Below are 14,419 nucleotides of genomic sequence, written 5' to 3'. Positions count from 1 at the left end.
CGGTGTCCTCGGAGTGGTCTTTTGAGTTTGCTGAACAGCCAGAAGTCACACGGGGCCAAATCAGGCGAATGCAGTGGTTACGGAACGATATTTGTTGAATTTTTGACGATATGATGACGAATGGTGTAATGCACGGTGCAAAAACCAAGATTTTTCACAATTCTGACCTCTTGAGGCGCTCGTAAACGGCGCTTAACGCTTAAATAATATTCCTTCTTGACGGTTTTACGCGGCGTATGGAATTCATAATGCACCACACCACGATAATCGAAGAAAACTGTCAACATGACTTTGATTTTTGAGCAACTTTGACTTGGTTTTTTCGGTTTCGGCTCGCCTTTAGCACGATATTCGCTCGATTGATCGGGATTTCGGGATCGTAAGCGTAGATCCAAGTCTCATGTCCAGTTAGTTATGATGCGTTTCATTACGTTTTGATAGTCAGAAAGCATTGTTTCGCAGATGTTAACACGACGGTCATTTTCGAAAAAATTTCGAGATTTGACTCTTCTCAAGCCCAGTTCGTCTTTCAAAATCGCAAAAAAGGCCGAAATTATCAGCAATGTCTCTGATAGTTAATTGATGATTTTCAAGCACAATTCTTTTGACTTGTTTGACGTGATGTGCATCAGATGATGTTTTTGGCCGATTTGACACAACATTTTTCTCAATACTCTCACGACCGGCTCTGAACTCGTTATACTTGTAAACACTTTTAGAAGACAGAGTTTGATACCCAAAGGCTTTTCGAAACATCCTCAACATATCTGCAGACGAAATCTCATTCCGCAAACAAAATTTTTTTTAGAACCTCCCAAAACGACGCGTATCTCAAATACTAATGAATAGTTTGACGTTAAATTTAGCAAAGATGTCACTAGTACTACTAACTTACAGAAAACAAATTTACCGATTCGGAAAACACGCGAAGTATAAATTAAAAATTTACCTTTTAATTTGATCACAGTAGTTTGAGGAGTTTCTCGAAGTGTCTTAATATAAGATTTTTCTAGTTTCAGTTTTTTTCAGTTTTCTTTATTTACCTCACCATTCAGATGAACGTTAAACTCATCGGAGAAAATGATTTTCTTAAAAAAGTCGTTATCGTTTTCAAGTTGTTCCAAGGCAAAATCAGAAATTCTCGACATTTCCGGTAGATCTTGAGTCTCTTAGGGATGCAAGCCCAAATTCTTTCTCAAAATCCGTCAGGATTTGAGACAGTTCCGATTCTTGAGAACGTCTTGGAATCGACAAATTGCAGTCATCAGCAACATTTGCTTCAATTGCAGCAGTATTTTCATTACTTCGAGTGGTTCTTTGTCTTAATGACACTTGAACATTATCTAAAGAAACTAAAAGGAAGATGGATGATTATAACGACCATAAAATGGCAAAAGCGCACAAATTAAGAACGATTATTTTGATAATGCAATTGAAAAATAGTAAACAATATTTGAAAAATGATACAAATCACGACATATTATAAATGGCCGAAACGACATTTAGAAATATTTTCATCCCTGTTGGAAAACCCGGTATTATACATACTATATATCAATGTGACCATGGTAACACGTCTTGTTAAAAGGTTTTTAAATTATTTTAAAAAGAAAAAAAAAATCCAAACGCTAAACGGAAGGTGCTAAAGTGAGACATACTTTGAAATAGAGATGATAACCATCGGAAAAGGTTAAGATGTTAAAATTGGCAAAATGTTATCAGAAGTATGTCACTTACATAGGTGTTGAGGGACGCTTCCAAATACATAGTAGATTTTAATTTAAACTAAAACTGGTCAAAATATTACAAAATAACAAGCCATTTAGGAAAGTCCAATATAAAAGAATACATACATATCTATTATCAATTCTACTGATTTAGTTAAATATTTCGACCAATTTTTTTTAAGTTAAGCTTTAGCAAAAATTTAATGCATAATAGGGTGTTTATTTATAAAAGTCCACAAACATATATCCAAACACCAAAAGCCCGAATTAAAAATAAACTTTTATTTTCTTTGAGTAATCAAAATCTCTCTAAGTGTGTTTTCCATTTATTGGATGTAAGTACATTGCTTTCTTCGGCGCGATGACACTTCGTCATTCATACAATGCCGTATCGTAGCTGTGTTGTATGTTTTTGTAATATTGCACACACTGATTGACCGAGTGAACGATTCAGTGGCAGACGCCCGACAAACGACAACCTATAGCAGCAACGACAGCCAGATATTTTATATTTATTTTATTTTTCTCTTCACCGGTGATTGTTTTTTCATAGTTTTGCAAAGTCAACAAAATATTTTTGACGCGCACATGCTAAAATACACCAACAGCATCGGAACCTTCAGTTCATTATTCTTTCTTTTACCTTTAATGATGAACCAGAACTGCTTGTTACAACATAAAATAGTCACAGGTAAAAGTCTAACGGTGTCATATCACATGACCTTTGTGTCCAATCGACCAGCCAAAATGTAAAATTATGTATATAATAACAAGTCCGTTCTTTTCGAATGTAACTTTATTAATCAATTCCAATTTCCAATCCTTACAGCTAGGAAGTTAACATAATGTATGTGAGCTTAAAACTAATGAGTGCAAATGTTTATTGTTGTTGTTATTATTTAAGAGAAAGAGAGAATTTAATTTAAGGAAAGATCAATTAGCAACTATGGAAATTATGAAATGAGAAAAAGAGATATGAGAGGCTAAGTAAGACAGGTAAAGAAAGAATGAAGAAGGAAGTGTATGTTGTTGGTAGTGGAAGTATTGGTATATGACTATATGCTCACCAAAGTGTTCTATCAATAAATCCATTGATTGATAAGATGAGTGGGAAGTGATGCGATAACGGTCATTTTTGAAGAAATATGGACGAATGATTTCACCGGGCCCACAAACCACACGAAACCGTTGATTTTTCTGGATGAAATGGCAGCTCTTTAATCTCTGCTCTTCGGCAGATTTGCTTGTTTGCATATCCATTGAGCTAGAAATGGGCATCATGGCTGAACAAACGTTGGAACGAAAACGTCGGATCTTCTTGGAAATTTTTAAGAGCCCATAGAGCGAAGCGATTTCGCTTGTGAAGTTCCAGCGCCTTCAGTTCTTGCACAAGCTTGATTTTGGACGCTTTCAATTTAAGATCTCTCCGTAAAATGTGTACCCAACCGTGTAGGCTACTTAAATGAGGTTTACCGAGTTTAACAAAAAACTCGATGAATTGCCTCTTTGTAAACGTTACATCGTTCCAACCTTACGCAGTGAAACTTCGTGTTAATGGAGAGCACATAGAGAACACCTAAGTTGCAAATTAAAAATCGGAAAGCATTGGAATAATAATAGTTTGTTTCCAAAAGAAGAAAATGCAGAAATAATGCAAGTTTATAGTTTAACTAATAAATAAAACAAGTTTTCATTCTAACTTTAATTCGCCCACGCTGTAAATAACACTAGAATAATAAGTTATAAAAATATTGAGCTCTTATACCTTGAAATCCCATTTCCTTCGAAACACTTACAAGTCTTTTATTTTTATTGTATAACATTTAAATCAACAATAACGCTAACGGTATAACGGTCGCCTATTATAATTGTTTCTAAAACGATTACAAAATTAATGTACAAGCAGTCTCTTAAGCAAATTTTCAAAGATATTGTGTGATCTAATCGAATGTAGCACAAACCGTAATTTTCATTTAGGGCAACACTTAACATCTGCGGTGTGATATTAACTTTTTATAAATTGTAATATTTTTTTAAAATATATTTTTAATTCTGATGCAAGATTCTTAGCGAAATCAGCAATGCCTGTCGTAGATACTTAGATATACATTCTAATCATGAAAACCTACTGGCAAAAAATCTACTGGACAACAGTATGGAAGTTAGATGCTAAAAAAAACTCACATTTTGGACCTTCAAAATAGATTTTAAGTAGTTTCAGGAATACTTTTAGCAAACTATGTTTTTTGGTGAATATTATGATTAGTCTCAATGGAGCACACTCAGTTCTGTTGATTATTATACAATATTTATAAAAGTTTTTGATTGCTTTAGATAGATTGCTAATCACTAAATAGCGTAAAACAAGGCGCTTTCTCTGTCTTTACATCCCTATGTATGCTTAAATCTTTAAAACTACCCAACGGATTTTGATGCGGGTTTTTTAGTAGATAGAGTGATTGGAGATAATGGTTTATATGTATAATAACATCCATTAAATGTTAAAGAAATGTTGGTATTTTTGTGGTTTCTAATGTGATATCGAAAACAATTACATTTTTTCCGCTCATATTGCAAACGCAGGCTGAACTCTACGAGATTTATCAAAGTAATATACTAAGTGTTGTACACATTGAAAAGGCTTAGAGGAAACTGCGCGATGGTATTGGTCTATCTCTTATGAATATCCCACAATAACTTTTTTTGTCATTTACTTTTTACGACAAATAATGGTAAATTTTAACAAATACAGCATTAATCCTTATCCAATTAAATACCTTAAATACTTTGTTGATTTAAATATATGTAAGTCTCTATGGCCCTTTACAGCATATGATTTAAATGAATATTTTCGAAGTAAGTTAAAAAGGTCTATTATAATTTGAGATATATTTTTCGAAGCATTGCGCGGACAATTTCATACTGATTAGTCCTAAAAATTAATAGAATTCCTAAATATTGGGAATGGTAGAATAACCAACTACGCACAGCAATAGATCATAATTGGCTCAGTAATCAGTCGATGAATAGTATCTCAAGTGCCTGATGCCATAACCTTGCCAGCCGACTTTTCGTTTTTCCACGCTTGAAGATTAGTCTACTAGCTGACTGTCGCTTGGACTCCAGTGTGAAATGATGAAGCCATGTTTCTGCTGTCACATACCGACGGTACGGAGCGCTCAAACACTCCTCACAATCACAAATTCGTTGTTTTTGTTGGATTACGAACTTGCGCGGCACCCACTTTGCCTCTTTATGGCGTCCACTGCCTTCATTATCCTCGGTGCTCATTTCTCAGTTGCCAAATTACGTATCTTTTAAAGGTGGGTGCTGACTAGAAATCATATAGATGCTATTAGTAGTATCATCTAAGTATCAGCTATTGTGAAGCGTGGACGGGTAAAATATATAGTAAACAAACAAAAAACCAACGAAGGAAAGACTAAGTTCGGGTGCAACCGAACATTTTATACTTTTGCATCTTGCATGAATCAAAGCCAGTGAAGTATTATACCTTAAAGTCAGCCGAATGTTCGAAAACCCTGATAATAGTTATATGGGGGCTGGGACAAGTTATCGCCCTATTTCATTTATTTTAAGCACAAAGAAACACTTTTATGAGTAAAACACGTTTTCTAATATTTATCGTGATAACTAAAGTATTGGCCAATATATCTAGCATAAAGTCTCCCGGTTCGAAATGTTTATATTAGGTATATGAGAGCTAAGGGAAGTATTGACCCAATTCAACCCATTTTTGATACACAGAGACATTATCATCAGGAAAGGATAGCCTCTGAATTTGAATTGTATATCTCATACATTGAACAATATTTTCGGTCAAAAGTCATTAAGGATACTGCGGTCCACATGTTTGGTACATAGGGGCTTGAACTTTTTTGCCTGGATTTGGGAAATTTCTGGTCATAAAATGGCATACTTTAGAGCAATTATTGGTGCAAAATTGTATCCCGCTATATTAATTACTTCTTGACTTGTGTACTGGAAAGTGAAAGAATCAAGAGGAATTTAAAATTGTCCTATATGGGAAGTAGGCGTGGTTGTTGTCCAATTTATTCCATTTTTACAGCGTAAAGTAAGAATGTAAAAAGAATACTCCGTACTAAATTTTGTCGAAACCGTTTTGTCGGGTCTCGAGATATGGGATTTCATCAAGAAGTGGGCGGTACCACGCCCATCGTCCAATATTCACACCTGCCCCCATAAGGCTCTCTCATATCATCTCGACAGTAAAATTTTAATGTCTCTGGCGTAATTAATTATTGATTTATTGCGCTTTTAGTAGTTTTGAACAGTACTGTTATATGGGGATTGACCGGGGTTATCTTCCGATTTCATCCATTTTCACACTGTGGTAGGAGTTCTTATAATATTTACGTTCAGCAAATTTTGTAGTTGTTGCTTAAGTAGCTTAGGAGATATGATCATTAAACTTATTAGATTATTAGGGCAGGATTCCACCCATTTTTTAAATTGTTGCCTGTTACTGCGATCACCTGTACCAATATACAGTCTATATCTTAATTTAGTGCTTAGTTATGGCACTTTATAAGTTTTCGTTTAATGACGTTTTGTGGGCGTGGCAATGGTTTGATTAGGCCCATTTACGAGCTCGTAATTTCAACTTTTCTGGTTACCCTGATTATTTATATACATACATATGTATAACTCTATATCTATCTCGCTTAGTTTTAGGTGATACGTACATCCGTTAGGTGAACAAATCTTTTATACTCTGTAGCAACAGATTGCAATAATATAAATATTATATAAGGCTTAGTCGAAACTTCGAAATCGTAAAAAGTATGCACGTTATTTTCGAGATTAAACCTACCCTTCATTATCATAGAATAAACTCATGGATTAAGAGGACGTATGTGAGGGAACACAAGCTCCCTTTCACACCATAGGCAAAACATCGCACCTATGAACAGCTGAAAAAATAATGAAATGTATCACATATCATATCATGAAATTTTAATTTCGTTTCTTAATGACATCAAACAACAAATCTATCGACTTACATAATACATACTTACATATCACCGCTTCCAGCTGGCGCGTATTTTCGCATATGCACCGAACATTCATTACAACAGCGATTGTCCATTTAAAATGCAAATGTACATAGTCAAACACGTAAATACTTATACGTAATTTTGAATGAAAATACGGCAAAAAATATTTTGGCCGTTAACCATGCGGTCATACATTGTTGTAATTATGATTTATGGCAGAGTGGGGCGAAATATTTGCGCGGCTACTTTGTGGCCGACAGCGTGGTGGCAATGCAGCGGGTGAACACACGCCCACTCCCAACTCACAAATATACATATGTTCAAAGATCAAGCTGCGTGGGTGTAAGTGGCCTTTACATGCCACAAGTGGACATAAATGTACCAATTAACGAAGATTTTTGCGCGGGTGTTGGCACCAAGCCCTTAAACGTAAACGCCCATATGAAAGTTGCACAGCAAAACAATGTTTATAAATGAGTAGTATTTCATTTCATCAAAGAGTTTATCGCTTTCAACGCGAAACGGAAAGGCGTGGGAGCTACTAATTAATAGCTAGACCAAAAACAAAACAAAGAAACTCATTAAACGTTTTTCAAGCTTCTATCAACTGAATTCATATTCTATAGATCATCAAAGCACTTAAAATGCGTCTCTATGCTATCAGCTATTAATCAAATATTTTTACCTAGAAATAAAATACTAATTTCTAATTGTTTCACTACAAAATTGCACACACTCGCCAGAGTGTTAGTTAATAACATCGCCTGAACTGCCTCTGCTCTCTCTGCCTCCTTTTGCGTAGTGCCTTCGGCATACAGTTTGTTTTTAATTTCTCTAATAGCGCATGTGTGTTCGCGATATCACTGTTACATTTGTTGAAGTTGCTAACAATCTGCACACAATGTTCTAAAGTCGAATGAAGTGAACCGGACAACCTTTGTTACTAAACACAATTGACGGAATTGAAAATTTTACAGCTGAGCAGGCAAGCGTGCAGGCTCTTGGTCGATTAGCCACACAGCTGAGAAGAGAGAATGTTCGTGTAAAGCTAAATTGCGTCGTCGCTCAGCTTATTTGGCACAACTTTAGCTAGTTAATCAATGCAAAACTAAAGATTCTCTGATTGCCAGAAACGGTCCTAGACCAAGTATCCTCTGGGTAAGCAAAGAACATATATTTGCAGGCGAGCTAAAGTGAGTCGGCGAAACGTCCCCTTGTTGTGCGCGGGGTTTGGGACCCTCCACGTATAAAACGCCCCCAATTAAAAGGAACAAAAAGCCACGGCATGCACCTGGAATGTCCGGTCTCTTAATTGAGAAGGTGCGGCTACCCAGCTGGTTTATATCTTTGTTAGAGTATAGGCTGACATCACCGCCGTCCAAGAAATGCGATGGATGGAACAAGCACTGAGGTGAGTAAGTCCTTGAGAGGACTCTGTCGCTGAGTACTGTCATTCACCCCGGTGGATGAACGTCTAGCCACAATCCGCATCAAAGCAAAGATCTTCAACATATCGCTGATTTGCGCTCATGCCCCGACGTAAGAGACCAAAGATGCTACCGAAACCATTGGTTTTCGGAAAATGCAAAAGAACAGCTGGTACGATGAGGAGTGCCAGGTCGCAGTAGAGAGAAAACAGCTGGCCGACAGCTGTTTCTCGAGCTGGTACTGCTCGAAAATTCTACGAAAAACTACGGCTACTAACAGAAGGTGCCCACAACATACTAAAATTGTGGAAGGAACTTTTCTCTAGTCTGCAGAGCGGAGCAGACGTTCCATTGCCCGACCATGAAGAAGTTCGAATAACAAATGCGGACAATCTTTTTACAAGGTATATGACGGCTAAGGGAAGAATTGGCCCGATTCAACCAGTTTCTAAAAGAAAGGACATTATTGTTATTTATTATTAATATTTTAATAAAAAAGTCACATCCCCTTAAAAGATCGATATCGAGAATATTGAAGAGACTTCAATTAAAAAAACGTTAAATCATTATTTGCTTTGAGTAAACCAGCGCGTGATCTACACTGGTTACAATCCCTTTATTAAATTACTAAATTGTACTTTTCGGTTTTTGGCGCTGTTTCCAGTATAAAGAAACAAATGGCAGTGTTCGCTGAACAAAAGATATTATTTTTCCCTCACGATGGTAATCAATTTCCAGGATTTATTGTATAATCTTATAGCAATTTTACATGATGCCATATTATTGTAAGCGTTCATAGCTCTTAGTGGGCGTTCGTTCGGGTTTTGTTCTATTTAATAATATTGTTTAACGATTCGTAATTACTATCGTGAAATGATGGTAAAAGTATAAAACAAGTTCGAAGTTAAATTTAATAAACATCTCAATTACCAACACTGGCACACTTGTAAGTGAAATAAATTTACTCAGTTGGCAATAATGATGTCATGGGTGCAGAGCAGTTTGGCACCCCTTGGATGACACATCACAGATTAGAATACAGTTGTAATTAAATATGTGATAAACATTTGTGCATGAAATTCTTATATATTTTTTTGTTTCAGTTAATTCGCCATACAATTCATCTGCTACCAAACTACTACGCGCTCCACGAAGCTATCACTCAAGCCATTCAATTAACGCAATTCACCAATCCATCCACCCACTGCATTATCTCCGCTCGTATCTCGGGTGTCTTGCATCATAAGAAAATTCATAGAACAAAATAGGAACAAAAGCGGTTATAGTGTAATTGGCACAAACGTACAACATGCATCCACACTGTGTTTGCATTCTACAAGGTGCGTTCCAAAGTAAACAGGACTTAAAAAAACCAAAAAAATGTTTTTTTTTGGCAAATCAATTTATTTTATTCAAGATAGTCTCCTTCTGCTTCAATACAGCTTTTTGCATTGTCCAAAAGCATGTCGAACGAGTGTTTTAGCTCGTTGGCCGGTATGGCCACCAGTATGCCGGTGCAAGCCTTTTGAATGGCCTCTACGTCTGCATAACGCTTTCCTTTCATGGGCAAATGCATTTTTTTGAAAAGGAAGAAGTCACACGGTGCCATATCAGGTGAATACGGGAAGTGGTTAATGGTTAAAATGTGAGTTTTGGTCAAATAATCGGTCACAAGCGTGGATCGATGAGAGCAATTTTTGGCCATCAGTCAACTTGTGCGGAACAAACCATGCACACACTTTTCGTAAGCCCAAATGTTGTCAAAATGCGATAAATCGATGTTTTGGAGATGTTCAATTCCATTTCCATGAATTTCAATGATAATTTCGGCTGATTTTTGATGAATTCACGCAGAGTTTGGATGGAATTTCCGGTGATCACGGATTTTGATTGGCCCACATGTTGATCGTCATTTATGTCCTCACGACCACTTTGAAAACGTTGAAACCACTCGTTCACTCTGCTACGGAATAGGCAATCATCGCCATAAACTTGTTTCATCAATTGAAACGTTTCGGGAAAAGTTTTACCAATTCTAAAACAAAATTTAATGTTGGCTCTTTGTTCGAAGCTCATTTTCGCACCGATAACACAAACATATTGACACTTAAAACGCATTTTCTTTTCTCTTCGCGTTTGCGCCGAACGATCTTTTGCATGCAGTGTACTTACTATATTACTGCATGCGTGTAACACATCCACCGTGAGCTGTGCGCACTAGTATTTCTTTCAACATTCAACATGTACAATTAGTCTATATTTATGTTTATTTCCAAAATCAACGATTACATTGAAGTTGCAGAGGACTGGGCCGCATTCTGAACTTCAAAGTTCACATAAATTTGAGTACTCGTATGTGTCTGCATCTGCTTCAATCATAATAGGCTTACAAGCACCAAACTGATGTGTAAGTGGAACAGCAAAATGTTCTGGTGCTCTCTCTGTGAAATGCGGCCGGAAGTTGTAATTGCCACAATCGATCACTCGTCCATTGATTTGATCTGTTTGATATCTCTAATCCGTTCTCTATCAGTATAGTATAAAGCCTTTGTTCAACTAAAGTAACAAGTGATGAAAGAAAGCATCTGTTGTTGTTCGATTGACATTTAGCAGATATTATACTCCCTCTCGCTGTCTCGAAAACTTTTTCTTTTTGCACTTTCTCAATTTTTCGCAAAGTTTTATGTACATACATATGTATTGAATAGACTTTTTTGACTAAACATTTAACTAGAAATTGTTTGTCAATTATGTATTTTTTAATAATTTGCAGTTAAAATATACTTTTAAACAACAAAACCGTAAAATTCGATATAATTCACTTTTGAGGTGTATATCGTCTAGAAATTACATTTACCGATTTCAGGAGCTCAAAAGCACTCCATTCAAAAAATTAATTTGAGGATATTCTTCCACATTCTTCATTTTTTAAGTATTTTAATTTAACTTACTAAGGCGTTTTATTAAAGTTTATAGGTAACGATTTTCTTGATATATATAAAATTATTAATAATCCCAATTTTCAAATTTGCTTGTTAAGAACTAAAGACCAACCATCTCTTCACCGTGCACACTCAACCATACATACATATGTATGTACATACATATATTGCAAAAAAGCCATCATTAGTCGGGTAGCTAACATATAATTATTTTATTTAAGATTTTTTCCCCTTTTTTTATTTCGTTAGTTTTTATTTATGATATTTTATTTTTATTTATCTATCGTCCTGCACTCACACTACTCGCAAACAAACGCGCAAAGTTGCGTAGCGCGAAGTTCACCTTCCGCATTATGCTATGCTCCGTCCGATAAATGCGTTTTTGACAACATTGTTGCAGCAACATTTTCTCTACTTCTATTAAGTTGATATCGTTCGCATTTTTACTGCCGAAAAGTATTTTACCCGTTTGCATATTTCGCAATTTTGTCACCACGCATACTTTTCGAGCTCGCACTCTTTGCTAATTGATTTACTACTTCGCGTTTGATTAATTTCCAATTGTTTTTTTCACTTTTAATTTTAGCTTTGGCTTTGGCTTGATTTGGCTTTATTTGCTTGTCTAAAAACTTCAACACAAACAACTCTCTCTATTTCGTTCAAACAATGCATTGCTTTATTTTCGCAACACACTCTTATTTTCACTGTTTGGTATCGTCACACGCCTGCATATTCATCAATGCAAACCTAACCGTCGTTTGCAATTATTTGGACTTTGGAAAGAAGTTGTTAAAGTTAATTTTGTTTTGCATTTGCTTGTCAGAAAAACTTCTCATCGCACAATTAGGCTTTGTTCGAGTATTTTCCCAAATATCTGATCTTAAATCATCCGACTAAACACACCATATATTATTCATTGGAAACATTCCCGACACTGACTAACATGGCAACACACCAACGCCATTCAAAGCACCTATTGGTGCGAATGAGAACCGCGATCGAACTTACCGGACGCATAATGCTAATCGATTGACGGCTGCAACAAGTTTAAGCACAACAAGTGCGGATATTAGTTGCAGTTAAAATTCGTGTTGCCACATGCAACTTGTTCGAAAGTATAGGAAAAACTGGTATAAAGTTTGAACGTATGTATATGTATGTTTGATCGAGCTCACTTCTATTAAGATTCATAACCAGTTAATGAAGAATCATTATTTTAGGTAAAAGTTATTGATTACTTTCGTATTATTTAAATTTACTTTAGATTTATTAAAAAAAAAATATTTTAAATTTCTAATTTCTTTGATAGCAGTCTCTGCAGCTCCGTAATAAAGAAATTGATTGACCAGATATAAAAAAAATATTTATACATATATTTATATTTATAAATTCAAATTTAATCAAGCCCATTCGACAGTATTCCTTAGATCCTTTTTATGGGTCAATGTTTCAATCTCTTCATATTGTTTTAGTTTGTATGTGTATCTTAACATTGGCTCTCTCGCTCATTGTTGCGAAGATCGGAATCAAAACAGAAAGCCCAACAAAAGTATTGCAGCTGCTATTTGACTGTCGAAAGTGAACAATTGCTTTTGTTGTTGTGAATCTCTGTTACTGGTGCTGCTGTTGTGAACGTGACTGCTGTGGCACGATTATTAGAGCTGCTGTGGATTACTAATGTAGACCGGATAAGTGCCAAGAAGAAACAAGGATTACATAGGAATATAATTCAGAGGAAATAAATTTTTTCACGTACTTGGTCTATTGAGAGTAGTAGTATACAATTATTTAGAAAAAGTTGTCAATATCAGTATTACAGTTGTGTTAGGTATATGCCAGTTTTAAAATCGAAACAACTTCATTTTTCTGAACTATGGTAGTCAATATCGATAATTAATATCCAATCAATAACATTTTTTTATAAAATAAATAATAATATCTCAACAATATTGTGCACAAACTTTAAGGGGTTATTATAAGGTTAGAATTTTCAAAAAATCGATTTATTTTAATTTTTTTTCTTAATTTACATATATTTAAGAATATACACAAATAATTTCATATCGTTCCGGTGAATATTTTCGAAGTTACGCGTAAACTTGAACTGGCATACTTTAAACGCGTTTTTCACAAAATGGCGTTTTAAAAGTCGGTGACCAACAGTACTCGAAAACAACTAAGCCGACTAGTCTCAAATTTTAACAGCAGCTTTAAATATATATTATAATACATTTTTACTATTTAATCGAATTGTTTTTCTCACCGATAAATATTTTTTGGTCAAACATTTATTTTTGTTTTGCTTATTCCTTCGATTGATTATTAGATTTACAATTACTAACGATATCTTTTTTGGTTTTTTAACTTCAGAGGAACCAGTTCAAGGTAACGCTAAATATGTTTTTTTTAATTTATTAAAATTATTAATTTTGCAATAACGAATTAAGTAATTTTTGCCAAAAATGACCTTAGTTTTACCTGTGCGATTTTGATTGTTTGCTTTCAGATGATCCAACACCGTGTTATTTGGGATAACGAAATTCAACTTTTTCCCGAGAAGCTCAAGAGTAATTGCTGCCATTGCCTTTTGAATATTTCTCCACAAGTATCTATTAAACAAATTTAAATGTCCTACTAAAATTTATATTGGTTTTTAAACACTGCACAGGGAATCGTAAATTTGCAAAAAAGTTTGTAATGTCCAGAAGAAAACATGGAAAACCCTATATAATATATATACAGGTGAATTTCCATAACTCGAATCACCATAATACACAAAAATAACTTCGATTTAGTGAGATTTTGAGTTATAAAAGCTCTCATTAGAATATAAAATTTTTCAAGAAGCTGTAAAATATAAATTTACACCCAGTTTTAATTCTTTACTTCGCATAAAGTTGTTTGCTTATGTACATAAAGCGTGTGTTCTGTAATTTTTGGCTGAACATATATTTTTGCTTGTTTGTTTCAATGGAAAGAGAGTATAATCTGTTTAGTGCGTTATAGTGATCGACAGTTATATTGACCCTTTGCACTCGGGACCTTTTTCACGCGGCGCACCAGCAACTCGAAACGTTTCGTAGCGTATTTGGTGAATTTTTTACCCTTAACTTAATATCTAACTTAAAACTATTGCACACATAAAGTAACACATAAAAATTTTATATTTTAATATTAGATGTGTCTTTACATATTTCAGATGATAATTTTTCAAACGTTATTCTTTATAATTAAATAAAGATAGAAATAGATAGACACATAAAGTAACACATAAAAATTTTATA

The 14,419-nt window shown here is 34.9% G+C and overlaps 2 long non-coding RNA genes across 2 annotated transcripts; both read right to left on the bottom strand.

The window, feature by feature from the left end:
• Positions 1 to 1,176: 1,176 nt before the first annotated feature.
• On the bottom strand, positions 1,177 to 3,799 carry LOC126762408 (uncharacterized). The gene is made up of 3 exons (XR_007667460.1): positions 3,247 to 3,799; positions 2,795 to 3,216; positions 1,177 to 1,331 (listed from the first exon to the last, which is right to left on the bottom strand). It is a non-coding gene; the product is annotated as an uncharacterized LOC126762408 (long non-coding RNA).
• Positions 3,800 to 3,931: 132 nt separating this feature from the next.
• LOC126762401 (uncharacterized) lies at positions 3,932 to 12,080 on the bottom strand. Its single transcript, XR_007667459.1, has 3 exons — positions 6,788 to 12,080; positions 6,583 to 6,682; positions 3,932 to 5,061 (listed from the first exon to the last, which is right to left on the bottom strand). It is a non-coding gene; the product is annotated as an uncharacterized LOC126762401 (long non-coding RNA).
• Positions 12,081 to 14,419: the final 2,339 nt, after the last annotated feature.

The sequence above is a fragment of the Bactrocera neohumeralis genome, chromosome 2 (assembly GCF_024586455.1).
Source record: "Bactrocera neohumeralis isolate Rockhampton chromosome 2, APGP_CSIRO_Bneo_wtdbg2-racon-allhic-juicebox.fasta_v2, whole genome shotgun sequence".
Classification (NCBI taxonomy): domain Eukaryota; kingdom Metazoa; phylum Arthropoda; class Insecta; order Diptera; family Tephritidae; genus Bactrocera; species Bactrocera neohumeralis.
The sequence above is the reverse complement of the archived record's forward strand: the minus strand, read 5'-3'. Positions and strand labels throughout refer to the sequence as shown.